Genomic DNA, 22,067 nt, shown 5'->3' with positions numbered 1-22,067 from the left:
TCAAGCATTGATATGCCTCCATATGAAGCTTTGTATGGCAGAAAGTGCAGAACTCCCCTGTGCTGGGATGAAGTAGGTGAAAGAAAGATGATTGGGCCAGAGATTGTTCAGCAAACAGAGGAGAAAATCAGACTGATCAGAGATCGACTCAAGGCTACATCAGACTGTCAGAAGTCCTACATCAATCTGAAGAGGAGAAATATTAAATATGCAGTGGGTAAGAAAGTATTCCTCAAGGTTTTCCCTTGGAAGAAAATTATGAGATTTGGCAGAAAGGAGAAACTGAATCCACATTTCATTGGACCATATGAGGTTCTGGAAAGAGTGGGTCCCTTGGCATACCGACTAGCACTACCTCCAGAGTTAGAGAAGATACATAATGTCTTCCATGTGTCCATGTTGAGGAGGTATAGATTAGAACCATCTCATATACTACCAGCAGAAGAGATTGAGTTGAATCCAGACCTCACATATAAGGAACCTATTGAAATTCTAGCATATGAGGTGAAGCAGCTATGGAACAAGCAGATACCATTGGTTAAAGTGCTGTAGAACCATCATTCAGGCCAAGAAGCTACTTGGGAACGAGAGGAGGACATGAGGAGACAGCACCCACAGCTGTTCAGAGATTGATACCGGGTAAAATTTTGAGACGAAATTTATTTTATGGGGGTGGAATTATAACACCACTATATGCATAGCCTGGTATATTTCACTGTTTCGGTGATCGGTGTCAGTCCGGACAATTAAGAGGATTAGAACCATGTTTAAAACACCTAGAAAAGCCTTGAATGAAAATTAATGGTGATTACCAGATAGATAAGTATAAACAAGAAAAACAATGCATAAAAAATTAAATGAGAGGAGGATCACAACGATGGGTGACCTTACCGGGAAGTAACTGTGAGGTCAGTCCTAACCCTAATTTTGAATGGAAAATTATGACAACAAGGTCCTAAGGACTATTGCGAACACAGTGAAAAAGAGAAAATCATAGAAAAAAATTGTTAAGCAGGTCAAATAATTAGGTCAGAGATCCGGAAGAAATCTTGGATTACTTGCAAACTGGATCAGACCAGCGAGGGACAATTTCGTCAATTCACCCCTAGAGGTGATTTCTAACCTAACTGTCCAATAAAATCGGAGAAATGAAAATTTCAGAATCGAGAATTAAATTAAAGAACTATTAAAAATTAAAAGAAAAGAAAAAGAATAAAAATGGGACTTATTACATCATGATGATGACATCACATATGATGTTAAAATTAATTTTAATTTTCCCTTTTTTTTTTGACTAAGTTAAATACAATTATTTCACACATAAAAACATAAAAAATTTAGAAAAGCAAAACCATTTCTTCTTCCTTATCAATCTTGGCCGAAACACTCCACCCCACCTCCATTAAAATTCCTCCATTAAAGCTTGATTTAAGCTCTTCATCTCCATAAATTAACCCTAAATTCTCAAAATTTCCCCCAAAAACCTTGTTATCTCAACTAGACAAGAAGATTTAAGAAGAAGAAGAAAGGAGAAATTGAAGGAATTGTGGAAGTGGAACATCAAAGTTGAGATTAGTAGTTTAATTTGAAATTCTAGTTTAATACTTGTGCTTTTAGTTCACTTAACCTAGAAATTAACTTAAAATCAAAAGAAAACAATTATGGGGGACTAGGTAGGAAATTCGACCAGTATTAAGGGGTATTGAAATTTCATGATTTTGATGGAATTGAAGTGTTAGTTAAGTTGAATTGGGTTTATAGAAGTTGATTATAAACTTTAATTGTATTAGATTGCACAATTGTGTAATTAGGGTTCTTAAGCATCTTGAAGATTAGGGAAAAATTGGAGAAATGGTTAATTGGTACAAATGACCCTAATTGAAGTGAGAAATGGTCAATTGGGACCATTTATGGTATGTTTGAATTGGTAGAAACCAAGTGCAATTCAGATTGGTTAGGGTCACTATTCTGGCAGCTTGACTTAGGTCCCTTTCAGGGACTAAAACTGAAAATTTACTAACCCAATTTGTGTGAGGTCAATTGGGAATGAAAATAGACACATAATGACACATTTTTCATTTAGGAACCATGCCTAGAAAAGGACATTAGGATAGTGAACAATTAAGTCAAACGTAGGTGTAGTGCACTGCCACTGTACCAAAATGACCAAATGAACAATGTTTGTTCATTGGCTATAACTTGGGCTTTACAAGTACAAATAACCTGATTTTTATGGCATTGGAAAGGTATGAGATAGCACTACAACTTCCATGAAGAACACCAACCCAAATTCTGCCCATAACCCAGTCATTTTGCTACTTAATTTTAGTAATCCAAAACTGACAGAACCAAATTAGGTGCCCAGAAATCTGGGTTAGACCGATCTGGCAAGCCATGTTCAAATGGCCATATCTTGGGCAACAAAACTCTAAATGGAGTGATTCAAAAAGTTAATTAAAGATAAGACAATAAGGAACAACTTTTATGAAGGACACTTAGCCAAATTCTCATTGTAACCAGGCCAATGGAATAGTGCAAAATAGAACATAAAAAAACTAAAAATTTAAAATTGTGCCTAGGAGACCAAAAAAATTGAAGGGGCAACCAAAATCAACAAATTAAGCAACTAAAATGTGGTATGTAGGTGAAATTGAAATTCCCATACCTATTAAGCATAAGAAAGTCAACAATTTGACTTGAATAGTGTCGTGAATAGTAACTCCAAAATGCAAAATTCAAAGAACGTTAAATTAAGCATATTAGAGCTAGACATAAGTAATTGTGAATTTATTATACGTTATGATACTGAAATACTATAAAATTGTATGTTTTAATTGAAATGAATACCGAAAAAGAACCCGAGACATCGAGTCAAGGCCTAGAGGCGACTCGCACAAGGTTTGTGCACAACATAAAAATTTTCTGTAAATTCTCTTGACAATTTGTTTTGATGAATAAATTGTGATTTATTTTTATTGAAAATTTGTGAATGAAATAAATATTATGCTTTTGACCTAAATTGTTAGAATTTAATTGTATGTGTTTGAATTGTCAATAAATAGTTAGTAAAATATTAAGATAGTTTTGAAACCACAGTGTCATGACCATATATCTTAATGCCTCACTAGCATGCCTAGTGGGAAGAATTAGTTTTAAATTTTGAATTCTCTCCGGTCAAGTGGTGAGGTGTGTGCCAGTAGAGGAAGAAATTGAATGGGTACCCATAGATTGAGCTAGCTAGCCTTGAGATTCCTCATAAGCCTCCGGTTATTGAGATGAACATTGTACTAATGGCATGATATAATTGTGTGTTTTTATGAAATCTGTTTTGGGACTTTCAAATGAGACTGCTTTTGACTAAAATTATAAATTATGTTTTGTATTTATTTTTCATTTTCAGTACCATATGTGAACAAACGTGAATTGATTTATGCATAAGATTTTATTTTAGCATGTTGTGCACCTCTGAGTCATAGTACTCATGATGGTCGCTTATTGTCGCTGAGATAGAGAGACTAGTAGAGCAGCAGAGTGAGCTGCTGAGGATTTCAGAGCTACTTCTGGACCTTTTGTCAGGTATAATTTTATTCCCTTATTGTACATATTTATTTTGATGTAATTGACTGTATGTACTTTTGTAAAGTTGTCATGAGTAGTTGTACAGAAATTGTAATAATATTATTTTGGATTTTCTGCTGTAAATTTAATCTGATGTATGTAAATTAATTTTTCTTTAATGGATTGTGAATGAATTTATTTAGCATTATTTTTTAAAATAATTGAGTTGAAAATTGACTTGAATTGTAGAGTTGGGAGAAAATTGTGCTGATTTGAGTTATAATGGTGATTGTGAGTTGATGAAGTGTTATATTGGAAGTGTTTTCTACAGGTAAAATTTTTGGTTTTCTCAAATACACCTAAGATCACTGAAATTTTTCCAAAATTTACTAAAAATAAAAATGGACAAAAATTTTATCAAATCTTTAAACTTCAAGTAAATGTTTTTAATACCTGCTGAAAAAGCTCACCACTTTCAAAAAGTATGAAAATTATTTTAAAATCCCTTGTAGTGTGTTTAATGGGTTATCGATAGACGGAGTTGGTAATTCGTTAGGTATACTACGGAATCATGTTATGCCTTACAGAGTGATAAGGTGTGACATTATCAATGGGCAAAGCCAAATCCTCAGCAATTGGCAAAGCCCCTCTCTACAATGTGTGACAGCCCCACTCCATCGACTGAAAGCCACTCTCAATGGGCAAGCCACTCTCTTCAATTGGTTAAGTCACTCTCTACGGGTGAAGCCAAATAACTTTTTTACCATTCTCTTATTTATAGTGTTAATTCCCTCAATTTTAATCTGACTAGGAGTCCTACTCAATTTAGGAGTAACACTAACATAAGAGTTCTACTCTATATAGGAAAATGTCTCTCTTCAAATCTCTCTAAGATTTTGAGTCATAATTCTAACATCTTGGTTGTAAATGTTGGAGATGCCTCATATAAAAAGTTTAAAGGAGATAAAAGATTATCTTCAATTAAATTGAAAAGATGCTGCTAACAACTTCTTTCATGTTTTTTTTTTTAAATTTTAAATTTCTAATCTTCAACGAATTATTAGAATAAATTTCATTATATAAATGAATAAATTTTAACAACTATCCTTGAACTTATCTAATTGTAACACTAAAGTCCCTAAACTTAAAAATGTAACATAAAATCCCATCAACTTTCAAATTTTGCACAGTAAAATCTCTCTAACCTCAAATTACCAATTTTTAAGTAAGACGCTGACCTGGACAGTTTCAACATGGAGCTTAGTCAGTATTTCTCTTTTCTCTCTCAAGCCATGTGTAAATTGAATCCTTTTTCTCTCCATAAATAGAATAATTTTTTATGTGTAAAGAGAATAATTTTACACTTTGCATAAGAGAGGAGAGATAAATATTGACTAAGTGTCATGCGGGAGCTATTCACATCAGTTTCTAACTGATAAATTAGTCATTGAAAGTCAGAGGGATTTTACTGTGCAAAATTTAAAATTTTAGGGGGTTTTATATTACATTTTAAAGTTAAAGGACTGTAGTGTTACAACTATATAAGTTTAGGGACAGTTGTTGAAATTTATCCGATCAGTTTTGTTCTTACCAGTTTGACGTGTTTTTTCAAAGCACTTGTGTGAAACAAAGGTAACATCTAATGGCAATAACTTAAATGTCATACGTATCTCCAATAAGCTCATCCATCCAAACTACAGCATTACTACTTGAAAATATTTCAAAAAGAATCATTAGAAGAACAAAGAATTAAAAGCCATCCAAACCTGCTGAATTTTGACCTAAAAGTTCTAAGTTGAACTTGAATCACATGGCCATACTCAATTAATTGATGAAGCTATTGACCCCATGCAATAGAAAATTGTCATTTAGAATGAATATTACATTAAGTCTTTACCTGATGACGAAACATGATGTACGCAAAGGCAAAGAAAATTATTATGAATGGAAGGAGAGTTGGTGTCACTATTGCATATACAAGACCTAATAGAAAATAGAATTGTACACGAGGTTCTCCAGTATTGAAACCAATGCTTCTTGGATCCGTTGCCTCTTCCCTATCCTTTTCAGTCTTAACCAGGAAGATCTTCAGGTGGAATATTATTAGTGTTTTCAAAATTAAAACTTCTGCTATTCCAGACCATCCATCAAACATTATGTACGTTAAGAAGGAGGTTACGTTAAGAAGGAAGTTGCCTTCATTGGAATAGCCACACCAATTGTTTTAGGAATTCGACGACTAAGAATCATCAATGAAAATGATGAGCAACTATACATAGAATATTTAATCTAATAAATTTAAAATGGTCGTACCATTATTCAATATGAGCAACTATACATAGAAATAGTGAAAAAAAAATTAATTGCAAGAAAGCTTATACGTTCATGCTTTGATTACCATATATGATTTGTTTAGAGTTAAGCTTCTATAGGGAAATTATTGTATAGGATCGAGTATTTATTACTGTACTAGAAGTTTAAAATTTTAAATTTATGACTTTAATTTTAATTTCAATTTTAAGATCGAACATTTATCACTGTGTTAAAAATTTAAATGGTTGACAGAGATAACTTCAACTCTTTACGCAATAATCTAAGCATCATAGATCAAATGTAAAAAATTTAAATGGTTGATAGAGATAACTTCAGCTCCTTATGCAATAATCTAAGCGCCATAGATTAGAAGAATCTAGGCAAAATGTTGGCCTACTAAGCTATCTCACTTAGTGCTAAAAATTAGAATTTTTTTTTTTCTTATTTGAGATTGTTCCCACCCTCATTCCAGTAACTCATCTTAATTTGTATAAAAGAGTTTATGTGTGATTGGATACTGCAGCTTTTTCAAAGCCTCAAGAAAGCAAAAGAGCTGTAGATGATAATTAAGAAGACAGGAAAGAAGGTTCATTATTAGTTTGTTATGTTTTGCTTATTTGTTAAATGATCAATTTTTTTCCCTCACCTTTTTTTTTTTTATCTTTTTGTTTTCTTTGATTTCCTCTTTGGACAGCCACTGGTGAGTGTTTTCATTGTTGGCAATCCTTTCTCTTTCTCTTTTTTTTTTCCCTTTCTCATAAATCCCATATGTGCACATGTTTGGAATAGTTTTTGGATATATCTTCTCAGATTTATCATTAATGATAGATTTTAAGTGAATAAATCTTCATATTTATTTTTATTGATAGATTTTGAGTTTTTGTGGTGTTTTTTTTTTCTCTTTTAATGGAGTTATTATATGTTGTACGAGGTACAGATCTTTCATTCAATAAAAGATCAAAATTTGAAGGTTATTTGACAGGCTCATAAAAAGATTATAAAGTCAAAGGATGGCGCAAGCCCGCTTATTGACTAATTTACATACTTTATTAATAATATTGAATATTTTAAATTCTTTATATTATTTTTTAATGAGTTATTAACTTCATCTATATAAAAATATAATAGGTTAGATCTAATTAATAAAATATTTTTTTTCTTCTCTTTAAAAAAAACCATTATTAAGATTTTCTATTTTTGCAGTTTCTAATATTAGTGTGTTGATCCTTGCTTAAAAAAATATTAGTTGGTTGATCTTTGTAATAATTTATAATCATTAATTACAAAAAAAAATCATAAAGTATGAGTTAATTGAAATTTAAATATCATTATTTAAAAATTATTACTGGCATCATAAATAACTATAAATATTGATTTATTAAACTTCAAATAATTTTATTCTCTTAATTAAAATTGTTTTAGATCGTGAAGTTGCTAAGTTTCATTTTCTATACAATAAACTTTAATTTAATATAAGATTTACCTTTGATAATTCATAAATTAATATATAGAAATATTTTTAAAAAAGTTAAATTAGGATAAGTTATTTTTAGGATAAGTTATTTTTTGCTTTTTTCTTTCAGATCTCTTCCTTGAATGGTCACGGGTAAATTTTCCACTTATGGCTATCCATATATCAATTATTTTATTTTATTATTTTTTATTAATTTTTTTTCAATAAATTCTCAATTCTATTTATGTATATGAGTTTTTCTGCTCATATTTATATCCATTAAGAACAGATCTAAAGATTTTTCTTTCCAATATTAAAGTCCTATTCTCACCTTTGTTGGGGTTTTATTCTCTCCTTTTATTTTTTTTTTGCCGTATATAAATAGATTATTTGACAATTTAAATTATAGCGTGGATTGTTGATTTCTTTGATCAAAGACTTTGAATCTTTAATGATATTTATTAACAAAGCTTGATAATTCATCTTATTCTTTTATTAATATTCAATAATTTAATCTTTTTCATAGGTCACATAAATAACAAGTTTCAAAAAGAATAATATTATGAAAATTTTTAATTTTTCAAAATTAAAAAATTACTCGGAAGATAAATAATTCTCGATCCAGGACAATGATCTTAAAATTTTCATCAAATAAATAACAATAGAAACATAGAAAAAGAGAAATACGTCACACCAAAAATGATATCAGGCCTCGTAGTGTAATCAGTAATTTTTATAACTATTTCCTTTCTATAATGTTGGGCCTTAGCCTTAAAATAGCTAATAGTTCAAGTGGGCTTTTGGAGAGAGAGAACTGCTGATATTTTTGAGATTCATGATATTGAACTCTAACTTTGTTTGTCAAAATAGCTAAAGGCCTGTTTGGACTGTTGTTAAAACTGCTGTTAAGAAAATCACTTTTTTAAATATACTAGTTAGAGAGTATTTAAAAATAATTAAAAATTAAATTTTATCAGTTTTAGTCATAAGAACACTAAAATAACAAAACAGCTTTTTTCAAACTACTTTTCTCGACAGCGTTTAAAATGATGCTTCTATTCAGAAAAACAGTTTCAGACTCTAAAACTTAATGCCAAACAGAGCTTAAATCGTTTGAAGTTTTTCCGAGCTCTATGTTTATGGCCTTGCATCTTTTGGTTTCCCAAAACTGTGCCAAGAGCATATCATCAAATTCAGATTTGAGAAAGAAATGAAAGGATATGATGGTGGAATAGAGATAATCTTGCACCTGCTATGCCAATCATCTCTTCAGTAGCTGAAGAAAGATCCACTGGGTCCATTTATAATATTCTGGTTCAATAGTCAAAATTTCTTGATCCCAGTAATAGAAAGCTGGTGCATTCATTTTGAACGCGTGTAATAGAAAGAGGTGAAGAAGAGTTTGTGAGAAGAAATCCCTCTTGCTGATAATGTTTGTCTCTGGCTATTGTTCTTGTTGTCGTCATCCATTTTCTTGATGGGCTTTAACATCTATGATGAAGAGTGAAGACTGATGATCAACATTAGGGGTCCAATATTTAAATTATAATATTTTAAATTATTAAAATTTCAAATAAAATTGGCTTGTTTGTTCCATTCTTTTATAATTATTCCTAAATCAATATGGTAATCCTTTTATTATATGCCATCTAACATCATTATAACAACTCTCATCCTAAGACAATTTACTATAATACTATTTTATTGTAGAATAAGCACTTATATTAGAAAGGTTATCTAGAATTCATATTACTACTTGAAATATTAATAAAATATTAGTAAAATAGGTTAATCAAATTTTATTTGGAAATTAAATTTAATATTTTTAATTATTAAGTTTTAAACTAATTAAAAAATGGTTTCAAATTACTTTTCTTATCATAATTAAATAGGTTTTTTTAAAATAAAGTTTAATTACACTTAATTTATCATATTAGTAAATACTAATGAATAATTGAATATTTGTATTATCTTATGTTAATGAGACTTTCATCAAATGATAAAATAAAAATCAAGAGGTCATCTTCTATATCCCACTCTTATTTGTTCTTAGTAGATTATTATTTTAGCTATTATCTTGAATCGAAAAACTTGATTATGCTAACAGAGTATTTAAGTTAATTATTTGGCCATTTGACGGGAAATACGCTTCATTTGGTGGTAATCTATCATAGTTCAACTCCATAGTTTTTCTAAGAGCCCAATTTGAAAACCATTAAATCTAATATTTTATGAAGAGAAAATATATACTTCTTGTCATTGCACTCCTATTTAAATAACAAAGCATAACACCAAAATTTCATGATAAAAAAGAAAAAATAGACTAAAGACAAATATAAATTTATTCTAAAATGATAAAGATCTGGAGATTGTTGAGAGAAATATAAAATAAATATAAAAAAATAAAAAAAGAAAAGGTGAGGGGCAACTATCGGTTAAAATACTCATTGGTGGCTACCTCAAATAGCTTGCAAGGGAAAGAAGAAGAGAGAGGAAAGAGAGAATTTATAGAGGCAGTTAGAGTTAAATTTCATTCTTTACATTTTTTTAAAAATTTTGATTTTGATTTAATTATAATTTGTTTGTTCCAACTTTCAAGTTAAAAGCTACTTAATAGTTACTTAGATTTTGTTTAGATGAGGAAGAAGAATAGGTAAATAAAGGTAAGAAATGATAAATTAATATAGGGTAAGAGTAAACAAAGGTAAATCATACCCTCTTTTACCCCTCAAATCTTAATTTTTATTAAAGAGGGCATATGAGAGCTATGACTATTTAATTTATTGCACTATTAAATTTACAATTTCTTCACATCTTTCCAAATATAAAAAATTATACATTACTTTTTTGTACCTTTTTATTAATTCACTTTTTTACTCTTCCACTCCTTCCCCTTTCATTAATTACCCTTTGCTCACCCCATTAAAACATAGCCTTCTAAGAAGCCCACCAACTTAATTATTTTACAATTATACTCAAAGGGCTAATCATGTCATTTTATGTAGAGCCAATAAAGACTTAATTGATGTATTTTGGACTATAAAAGGGGATGCGTGGCTTCCAAAAGAAAAGAATTGAGAAAACAATAGGTCTCCCTTCTTCCAAAAGTGAAGGTCATGAGTTGTGAGGTTCCTCTTGTTGAATGAATGAATGGGAAGGGAGAGGGAGAGGGAGATATACCATACCAATTGCCAAGGTTACAAGTAGCAAAGGTAAAGTTCAATTCTCTTATAGGTAATTTTCATTTTTTTTTAGTGGAAATTGTGTTTGTCAAAACTAAATTAAATGAGCCCCTATGTTTTTTCTGCTAATCAAATTGTGTTTGAATAGGAGATCAAGAAGATTATAAAAGAAAAATTATAAAGTTAAAATTTTAAAAGATTTTATTATTATTAACTATGAAATTAAATGAGCATTTCATCTACAGAGTATAGAAAACTCAAAATAGAAAAGTTTAGATAAATAATTGACAATATAAAAGTTGACTTTGTTTTTATAAAATGATGTCCCTTATCCAGGTTTTATTAGGTGCTCTAGGAGCATATGTTCCTTTTCTCACTATGAGATGAGACCCATATCCTATGATCCATGAGATAACTAATTTCTTGTGATTATATGATACACTAAAAGCTAGTGCATCAAGAGCACCTTATAATTTTTCATCTCCTATCATCCCATGTCATGTATATTTTGGCTTTATTTCTTTTCAATGGGTTACCTGTCATTGTTAGTGAAGTCAGTTAGTGTTACACTATATTTGGATGAAGTTTTTGAAAATATGATATAGTGTTTTAAAATAATATAAATATTTAAGAGTAAGTATTTTTTTAGGGAATATAAATTTTTTTGAGATTTTAAAATTCAAAAACTCTAATTTTTTCATTCCACTAATTTAATACATTGGAAAGTTTTTAATAGTTTATCTTTCATTACATTTTTCATACTATTAGTATTGGTTTGTTATGTTAAAATATTTTCTTAAATACATTGTTAAATGGTATTAAAAATTAATTTAAAATTAAAATTGATATATTTTAATCACAAAAATTCTAACTCCCTATTGCATGGAATCTTGAATTTTATAAACATTCATTGTAATTTTTTTTTGTCAATTCTCATGTTGGGGATGAAGAGAATTCATTTTTTTTTTACTTATAAAAAAATTATTTTTAAATAAATAAAAATTAATTATGATTGCATGAAAATTTAATTTTTTTTAAATGATTTTTTCCAAATTAAACTTAAAACAATTGGATAATTTTTTAAATTTCTTTTCTCCATGTGATTTAATTTTTTTTTTAAATGTCTTTTGTAGGCACCATATTTTATCTGGGTCAATAAAAATTTTTTTAAGACACCATATTTCTGGACCTATAAGAACTTTTTTAAATAATAATAATAATAATAATAATAATAATAATAATAATAATAATAATAATAATAATAATAATAAAATTAATTAAAAATATTTATGCATAAACACAAGTTTAATTGAGTTGCTATTTTTACTCTTACTTTAATTCTAATTTAATTTTCAATTTTAATTTTGATTTCAATTTTAATTTTCTAACTTATTTAAGTTTGTTATTTTAATTAGGTTCCACTTTCATGTTAACTATAATTTGTAATTTAATTTTAGTTTCTTAAAATAAAATGAAAAGTTCTGATGATCAATTTTATGAAGATTTAATTTCATCTAATTTGAAAAATTTGAAGAAAAAAAGTCAAAGTGTTACTTTTAGTCCACACCCTTGATTTTCGTTTTATCTTTGTTTCTCAACAATTACGTTTAGGAGAATAAAACAAAATAGTACAATTAAATCTCATCCATTAAAATTTATTAGGGTTTATTTTTTAACCATTAGATTGAAATTAGTTAAATTAACTTATACCCTTTAATTTTTGACCATTCATCTTTTTTTAGGACAAATTTTCCACAATTGAATCAAAATTGGCTAAAGAAATAAAAACAAAGTAATGTATACTTTAATCTTAGCCCTTACTTTTTATAAGGATAATTTTAGATCATTTGATTAAAAAGAAATAAAACAAAATTTGTACTTTTCAATCTTAGCCTTTAATTTTTATCTATTTTATTTTTGACCCTTATATTAAAAGTAATAAAAATAAATTTTAGTACCATTAAATCTTAGCCCTTAATTTTTTTTAGAGATTTAATTTCTACCATTAGATCAAAAATTAATTAAAGTAAAATAAAGACAAAATTAATATTTTTTTTGACCTTTACCCTTAATTGAATTTGTAAGAAAGAATTCTTGACCCTTGGATCAAAAGAAATAAAAACAAAATAGTCCTAATTTAATTTAAATATTTGATCTTTTAACTCTTTAATTTTACCATTAGATTTAGGATTAAGAAAATAATGATAACAAAAAAATAAATAAAAATGAAATTTAATACATTTTAGATCCCAACCCTCCAATTTAAGCATTTTAGATCCACATCCTTAATTTTAGAGTTTTATTTTCCTATAAATACCACCCTTAATTGTTCATTGAAGTGGGGGAACCGTCATTTTTTTTAGGAGAAAAGCTCATTTAAAAGTTTTCCAAAACTCCATCTATCTCAAGAACAGACCCACCTACAAAGGAGACCCTTTTTCTCTTTGGAAGAACCAATCTTCCCTCTTTGCCCAATTCCATAACCTTCATTGAATCATCCTTCCTTCCTCATTGCAAACCTATCCTTTCCATGCTGTATTCTGTTTAATATTGCTTTTCTGCAAATTTTTTTTACACTAACTTTGAGTTTGGTAAAGTTGTCTACTTGATTTTGAGTTGTGATAAGGCCTTCTATTCAACCTTTCATTAAATTTAATAATGTTGCAACAGTCTATATTTTAGGTCATTGACGGAAACAACCTTACTTGATTCAATTAATATCGTATAATGATGATTCTCTTATTGTCTTATTAAAACATGTATAGGAGGCGATGTGAGCATTATTATGATTTAAATGAAATATATATTCATGGTTGAACCAAACATGGTGTAACTCGGTTGACTAGGTGATTGAACCCGTGTTATCTAGTTGACCTAGCTAACTAAATTATTCAATAAAATCTTTTTTTTAGTGTTAGTATAGAGAATTAAACTCCAAATCTCATAAAAAAAATCTTTAAAATGAAAATCAATTGACCTAACTTGATAGTTATTTTTTTTATTTTAAGATATTTATTTTTTAACATATATTTAATATTTCATAAATTTTAAAAAGAAAGTTACACATTATATTACTTAATACTTTTATATAAAATTTAAAACTACTATTAAAATTTATTAAATATAACTTAATAAATGTTAAAGTTTTATTTTAAATAATAAAAAATTTAATTAATTAATTAATTAATTTTATTTATTTATTTATTTTAGATGTTATATTTAATTAATTTATATATATTTAATTAATTTTTAATGACTTATTGGTTGAATTATTAACTCACTGGGTGAACCAGTAATCTATTTACCCAGTCTTTTCGCTGGATCAACCTCTGAACCAAATTTAATAACACTGGTTAAGACAAAGGTAATCGATTAGGCTATCCTAATTGATTTTTGACTTTGTTTTACTTTACTTCTTTTTTCATTTTATAATGTCAATAGTATATCTACACTTATTATTATTCTTAAGTGATAAAAATATTTTTAAGAGATAAAATAAAATCAAGTTATTAAAATAAAGTTTCTTTAAAATAAAATTTTTATATATTTATAATTTTTTACTATTTGAAAGAAAGTGAAGGTTTTAAAACTATTTATAAGTTTTGAAAATAAAATCTTCATTAATGTGGTACATTGAAATTCTTGATCATGTATAGTTTGTAATTATCTTTGTAAACACCGAAAAACATGTATAACAAAATTCAGTAAAACTAAGTGCGAATCCAAATAATAAATTCATAATCATATTGATTACAATAAAATTAGTAAGATAATAATGCAGTTGGAATATTAGAATGAAATTTTCTAAATTATCCCATCTAGAAACTCTCTTTAAACAAAGCAAAGCTCATATAATATAATTCCCAATGTATCATTTATATGCCAAACTAAATAAGAAAGGGAAAAAAAAATCGCCTGTGTTAAACATTAAATTGATGATTTACATCCTTCAAAACAACTTCAATTAATGTAACAACAATGTTAAAAAATTGGAAAAAAAAGGGAACAATTAACTTTGGCTTCTTTGTTCTTCAGTTGCCACTTTATATAGAACTCAATGCTGTCATTGTATCAGTTCTTCTAAATCTTTAATTGCTTCTGCAATTGCATAGATTATCATCTTCTTGATCTGTACCACAAAAAATGAAGGAAAACAACCTTTAGGCTCAAAAATGGCATTACCAGCGTTCGCTTGATTCTAAATAAATGATAGCAGAAAGGTGTTACCTCAAGTTTGTCTTCTCTAGCCCTGTGGTTCTTTGGAAGTTGTCTGAACTCTTTGGTTAAGCGAAGGCACTCCTGGACATTTTCAGGAGAGACAAAATCTACGGCAACTTTTGTACATGACTGTTTAGATGTAGGAAAAAGATATTAAATATAATCTCCATCTACATATGAAGGCACTATTTCATGAAACATTAGAGGAGGATTTAAAAGAAAAATATGCAAGTCTCAATATTTACCTTGAGATTCCTAACTTGGTGTGGGCAACCAGCAGGAATAAATACGGCTTCTCCAACTCTTTGTTCAAATGTCCAAGGTTCAATACCTAGAAGTGTAAAACAATTCGAGTGTCACAATAATTTTAGAAAGAGAGAAATAGAGAGAGAGAGATTCAGCTTTCTTAATATACTAACCAAATTCCTCCTTCAACTTCTTTTTATGCTCCGAAGTTAAGTAGAAACACTGGTCATGAATTGGATGGACGACACCTTATAACAGGTTAGTTATTAGTGAATCATAATCGACTAGTCTGAAAAATAAGTAGTGAGTATTAATTACCTGTTTCTTGGGAGCAGTAAGTGTGCCTAAATTCCATGGAGTGCTTTCTTAAATATTCTTCTAACTTGGAGACATCCTCCCTTCTAAAAATGTCCCACAATGCACCTCACATATTATCTGTTTCACCTTCACTGGGCAAACCAGGAGTGTAGCTCCTCTCGGCTGATTATGGGAAAGCTCAAGTTGTTCACTGATTTGGGAGGGTTGCTTCTCTGTCTCAATAATCTTTGATACACCCATCTCTTTCCAGCTACCGCTGCAGTCACCAAGTTGTTCAATGGAATGATGGTCTAGCTTATCTTGCTCCAAACGTTCTTTCTCATCCTGTGCCAAATGTTTCCTTTTGAGCTGTTGAATAGCAGTCTGTTGTTCTTCACTTAATGCTACCTCCGCAGTATGTGTCAAAATATTCACCTAAATTATTGGACAAATTTAAGATCAGTATGAGCTCCCTAACCAACAGTTGGTAAACCACGGGGTGAAAAGGGGCAGCTATTTTCTCGTCTTTAAAAAGAAAGGGAGGGTGTGGGGTGGTGTTGGTGTTGGTGGGGGAGAGAATGTAGAAGATTTGAAAACCCATTACTTATATAAGCATTTGCTGAAAATGGAAGAGCCCATGTGAAACTCATTCTTGACATAAACGTTTAAGTCAAATTTAAAGAGTTTGTGGAAAGGGTAGAAAAAAATAGGAGACTCTTAAGCAACTTATGCTAGAATACAAGGTGCAAGGCGTAGTAATAACATGGTGGATATTTTAGGCATACCGCATCTGACATATCACAATGAAGTTTGGTTACAGAGTCCCCTCTGCCGAGCTCTTCTGTTGTACCATATGCGATGTAAGTTTTCGGACCCATGTCTGGTTTGAGCAAATCTGGTGGAAATTTCACAGCAAGGTTAAGGATACCAGCCTTGGGATCACTATATTCTTGAAATGGCAATGCACTGATAAACTCATCACAATGGCGTGGCAGAAGGTCTTCAAACTTATCAGATGGGGGCCAATCCTTCAGCTTCAGCATCTCAGGCCAAAAGTTTTCATATCTTCTTCCTTCTGTATAGCCCTTGAAAATTTGAATGGTACTAATTTCCACCTGAATATTTTAAAAATCAGCACTCGTGAGTAAAACTGCAAAGAAGATACATCAGCGTAGGATAGATTAATGTAACTCGTAAAAGGAAAATAGAATATCTTTTTGATCACATGCATGATGCAATATTTTTGGGATGGAAAAAGAATTCCAGGTAGGATAATGGCGCCAAACCTCACAAGAAGCCAGGCAATCAATGGCCTTCACTTCAGACATATTAGCTCTTGTCTCTCCGTCCACATTTTCGCATAATGCACGCCACATTACCATTGGTTCCCAGCTCAAATGAGTTGTTACCTCAAGGGCATCGCGAACTATAACAGGTTCACCTTTAACCCAATGCTTTTGAAAGTGAAAAAGCTCTTCAACCTCTTGAATGTCATTCATAGCAGGACAATACAAGTAATTGTCCTTGGATCCTTCTCTAGAAGCTGCGCTCCGCAGCATCTCTCTCCCTGCTTCAGAATTGTTGCACATCAAATCTGCCCTTTCCGTGTCAAAACCTACTAAATCTCGCGCCTTCTTTTTCAACTCGGAAATGCATCCCATTGGAAGGATACGCTTTAGCTCCAGTACACAATCACCACAACCACCCATTTCTTTTGGAGCACAAGAAATACTTCCATCATCATTGGCATTCCACAGCACAACCGTTGGTTCACCTTGATCCTCAGCATTTTCAAAATCACAAGGCAGTGGATCTCCACCATGCATGTAATCAGAGCCTCGGTCTACGTAACGAAACTTCATTTCAGCACGACTTGACAAGCTTCCTTCACGAATTTCGTGACAACAACTGAGACACAGTTCATAAGCACATTTTGGGCAGCTGCGGTGGAGGTCAACAATAGAAGTCGCACAATGGTTGCTGCACCAAGACTCAAAAAAATTCAATAAATAAGCTTTAAGTTCAAACAATAAAATCACATAGTTTCCACCCTTCAGCACAATAAGAGATTCTTACCAATAGACACGCTCATCATTATTACAGAAGTTCTCTGCTATCTCAGGGGAGGAACCTGATTACAAGAACAATTCATAATTTATTAGCAGGAAATGAATTTAAACATAAAAACTCATACCTGAAGCTAAAAAGAAAACGAGGATGTACCTTGAATGCTAGCCTCAATTTGCATCTCTTGAGTTTGTTCTTCACAGATTTGTTCCAGAAAGGGAAGCAGAGACTTTATCAAATATTTTAGATGCTGAATCTTCTCACTGTCGATGATGTCCCTTTTTGATGTCTGGACGTGATCAATATTATGAGCTAGTTAGAAGAAATGCTTGCATTCAGAATTTCAGTTCTGTAACAGGGTGCTCCAACTGCCAATGTAATATAAGATGCTTATTTGTCAACTTACAAGTTTAAAAGCCAACTCTAAATTTCAAAAAACTTGCATAATGGAGCTTTTGCTTCTTTATTAATGTCCTAAAAATAAATAGGATAGAAGAGGGACAGAATAAAAACAAACCTTAATCAAACCACTGGAGTGCAAACACGCATTGCAGTTGCAATTTCTACGACAATAAGGACATTGTTCTGCAATTTCTTCTTCTGTCATCTGTGGATACCTACATACATCACAGCAGAAAATGCATATGCCAATTAAGCTTCTAAGCTTGTTATACTAAAACAATGTCAAATAGTGTAGCCAAAAATTTTACATTGTTTGATTCATTGGACACTCTATATTTTGCTTTTACACTTCTTGCAAGGGACAACAATTTTTCTTTCGTTTTTCATGCACTGATGACACTTTGGGCGTGCTTCTATTTTGGCCTGCTTGAAGAAAGAAAAACTGACAACTTTAGTTACCAGAGTAAATAAAGAAAGAAACTATTCCTTTCAATGTCAAGGGAACATGTATAATTCCACTATAGCAGATAAAAAAAAATGACCAGAGGTAAATAACCTTCAAATTTCTCATTGTACGTGTCCTGCTGCTACTGCCATTACTCTTCATATCTGAAGCTGACGAGGGAGAAGAAGATGAAGTACCTAAAGAAGCATTTGCAAAATCTCCATTTTCTAGCCTTGTATACATGTGATTTCTTTTGACTGCCTCACTATCTGAAGTTCTAGCTCTTTTGCGCGCTCTTATATTCATAATACACGCTTGCTCTAAAACTTCATCTTCTGAATCACCCTCCAAGTCTACAACTACAAAACTACTTCTCTTATTCAGCCGCTTCTTTGGAATTCCATTGCCTTTCGAGAATTCAAAAGCAGGAGTCAGTTTCACTTTCTTGGATGAATTTTTTGTTCTTGTTGGGAGTGACCACTCATCATCATCATCGTCCTCTTCCCGTTTCCATATCTTGCCATTAACTCTATTCTTAAGGGTTTTGTGAACTTGTCTCTTCGATGCAAGCCAAGAAACATTCGAGATTCTTCTCATCTTCTGCACATTATGATCACCATCACCTCTGTGCCGGTCTTGCTTAGAAATAACAGCATCCATCCTCACTGCAAGAAAGAACAAGAGATAAATACCGAAACAAAAATAGAATAAAAAATTCATATTGCGTGATTGTTCGTCCACCATGAACTACGATTTATAGGGAAACAGAAATTCAATAAGCAATTAACAGATTAAACGCCAATGAATTACGCATTAAAAACAATAACCATATAGTCGAAGACCATGACCAAAAGAGCTGCGGTTGAATGATAAACTCAGGTGAACTCAGCTAAAACAAACAAAAATCATCCCCATTGAAAAAGAAATAATCAAGACAAACAGAATACATATAAAGCAAAAACCAGAGACTTACAAAGCTATCAAATACAAATTATAATTTGAAAAACATATAAATTCAAAAGAAACAGAGAAACCCAAAAACGAACCTGTGAACTAATCAGGGAAAAAAAATCTCTATAGAAAATTTAGATTGAAGAAGCGAACGATGATAAATGAAATCGAAGAAGAGTAAATATGTCGTGGAGAGAAAAGTGCCTTGTGCGTGAAGACATACAAATGGCATGGGAATTTCCCGTTATAGACCTGAACCGACCTCAACTCGTTTTGATGATGTTATCCCACTCTCTTTTGGAAACCGTGTGATGCAATCTTTTTCTCGGTTCCTTTGATTTCAAGAATTAAATTGGGATGAGCATTCGGTTCAAATCAAATCGAATCAAACCGAACAAAATCAAATCATAAAAAACGAGTTATATAGTTTAAAAATCGAATCGAAATGGATGAAAAATCAAATCGAACTACTCTATTTTGGTTATGTTTGGTTCAAACCGATCAGTTTTATTTTTAATTGATTTCTTAAGTTAGACTTGATTTTCAGGTTATTTTATCTGATTTTGACATCGGCTTGAACCTAATAACCATTAATCAATAAAATTAAACAATATTTATATATAAATATATAATTACATATAATTCATAAATTTTCCATAAAAAAAATCAATTCAAAAATTAATAAAACTATTCGGTTCGGTTTAATTGATTTTTTTTTCTCTTTAAAACCAAACTGAACTAAAATAACTGAAATTTTTATAATATAAAACCGAACCGAATTATCTTAAAAATCGAACCAAATTACTAAATTAAGGTGGTTTAGTTCAATTTATTCAATTTGAACCGAATAATGCTCAAGCCTAGAATTAAACAGAAATTAACTTATTTAAAAATTAATATTTATTATAAAGTAGCAGGGGAAGGGGTGTTCAACTTCAAGTTGCATCACTAGACTATGCTTAGTTGTTAATACTTAGTTGATAAGGATAGAAGCTCTCCTTCCTTATTTTAAGCAGAGTTCAACTCTATTGAAGAGATTCATATTAAATGCATCAAACTTTGACATGATTTGAGAAACCATTTATGAGGAATTTGTTACTTTCTTTTCTAAATTAATTATAATACACTCACTAATTCTTTTTATAAATATGTTATAAGATATAATAAAATTTTTGTTGAGATATAATAACTTATTTGGGAGGAAGATTTTATGGCGAAGGTGAGGTTTCCGAGAGCCCAAAACTTTCAGTTTCTCAACTAACTAAATTGGAGTGTTGGGAATATTTTTATATATTAAATATTAGTTATTATCAATCTTTATCTTCTCATGTCTCATCCAAATAAGGTAAGGCTAGTAAACCATTATTTATTTAACTTTACCTTACCTCCTTACACTCCTCCTAACGCAGTGTAAGTATTGATTAATTTGTAAATAATTAATAAAATTAGTTCAGGGTACTATTGAAGTAAAAAAAAAAAATTGTATACAAATGTTATTTTTCCAATGGTACAATACAAAACAATATGAGAAATGCAAACAAAAATTCTACTTTGTATCATACACTAAAAATAATATATATTCATCCTTGAGTAGATATAACTTTACCACAAAATCCAGAGCTTCCATTTCTTGTTGGCATATTTGAATGATTGTAACTTGGCCTCTTTTCTTTCTCCTTCCTTTAATCTACAGTGTCGCTACGTTGGCCTAGTAAGTTGCAATGTGCCTAAATGTATAGTGAGATTTGAAGTCTCATGTTGTTAAGGCTCTGGATGTTCCTTAATAACATCTGTCAAAGATAATGGTGAAGATGCACCACTAATTCTGCTAGGCATAGGTGTATTTCTTCGAGATTGGCATTTTGTAAGGACTAGCACACTCTCAGTCTCCAATTTTTCACTTATATCTTCATCCTCCTCGTCATCATCACCTTTGAAAACCGGATGCATATATGCATTTTGGAGATAGGTTTTCAAATTTAGGTTTGGCTCCTTGCGTTCAGGAATCTTTCATCATTGCTTCTTGAAACCCAACAAACAAAGACTGTTAATTTTGCAATTGGAAGATAGCAACAAACCTGTAATGGATATCTTCTAAATGTAGGTTCATAGCGGCCTTTGCAGAAATTATTGAACCATAGAATGAGTATTAGCTGGGCAATGAGAAATGGTATTGGTAGGCGACTTCCTTTGTACTCAATAATCCAATCATAAGCTTTGTGAGATTATAAATGCAATGATAACGCGTCCATGAACATCGGGCCAAAATCTTTGCATAGCTCTAGTACTCGTGTTGTGTACCTCAGAAGCGTGTAAACTACAAAGAAATAATGTAAATACATAAAGCACTAATATTTGCATGGTTCACCCTCTCAACATAGGATTACATCCATGGGCATACCATCTTTCAGTATCATAAATAATAAATCATCAATTATAAGCTCAAAGCTATACCACCCATCATCCCAATTACACCCAAAATAATCCACACTACAAAACTACTTATGATAAATACATTAGTTAGTCTTCTCAATTTTTTCTAGACATAGCTTGATATAATTACTATTTTCTTACTACACTATAAAGAGTGTCTTGACTATAATAGACAATAATCCCTTCCTCTTGGATTATGCTTTTCTCTATCTTAGGTAAACCTCTTTCCCTTCATGAGGCAATGGGCAAAGCTCCTTATCAATAGGTAAAGCCAAATCCTCGGCAATTGGAAAAGCCCATCTCTACAATGGGTAATGACCCCACTCTATGAGTTAAAGCTACTCTTTTCAATCGATAAAAGCCACTTACATGGATGAAGCTAAATAATCTTTTTACTATACTCTTATTTATAGTGTTAATTCCCTCAATCTAATTTTATTAGTCCTACTCCCATTTAGAATAACACTAAAATAAAGAGTTCTACTATATAGGAAAAGGTCTC

General features: G+C 30.6%; 1 pseudogene; it reads right to left on the bottom strand.

Moving 5' to 3' along the window:
- Positions 1-14,356: 14,356 nt before the first annotated feature.
- Positions 14,357-21,082, bottom strand: LOC131177363 (lysine-specific demethylase JMJ26-like; annotated as a pseudogene).
- Positions 21,083-22,067: the final 985 nt, after the last annotated feature.

This window comes from Hevea brasiliensis, unplaced genomic scaffold, assembly GCF_030052815.1.
Source record: "Hevea brasiliensis isolate MT/VB/25A 57/8 unplaced genomic scaffold, ASM3005281v1 Scaf425, whole genome shotgun sequence".
Lineage (NCBI taxonomy): Eukaryota > Viridiplantae > Streptophyta > Magnoliopsida > Malpighiales > Euphorbiaceae > Hevea > Hevea brasiliensis.
This window is presented reverse-complemented; position numbering and strand designations above follow the sequence as displayed.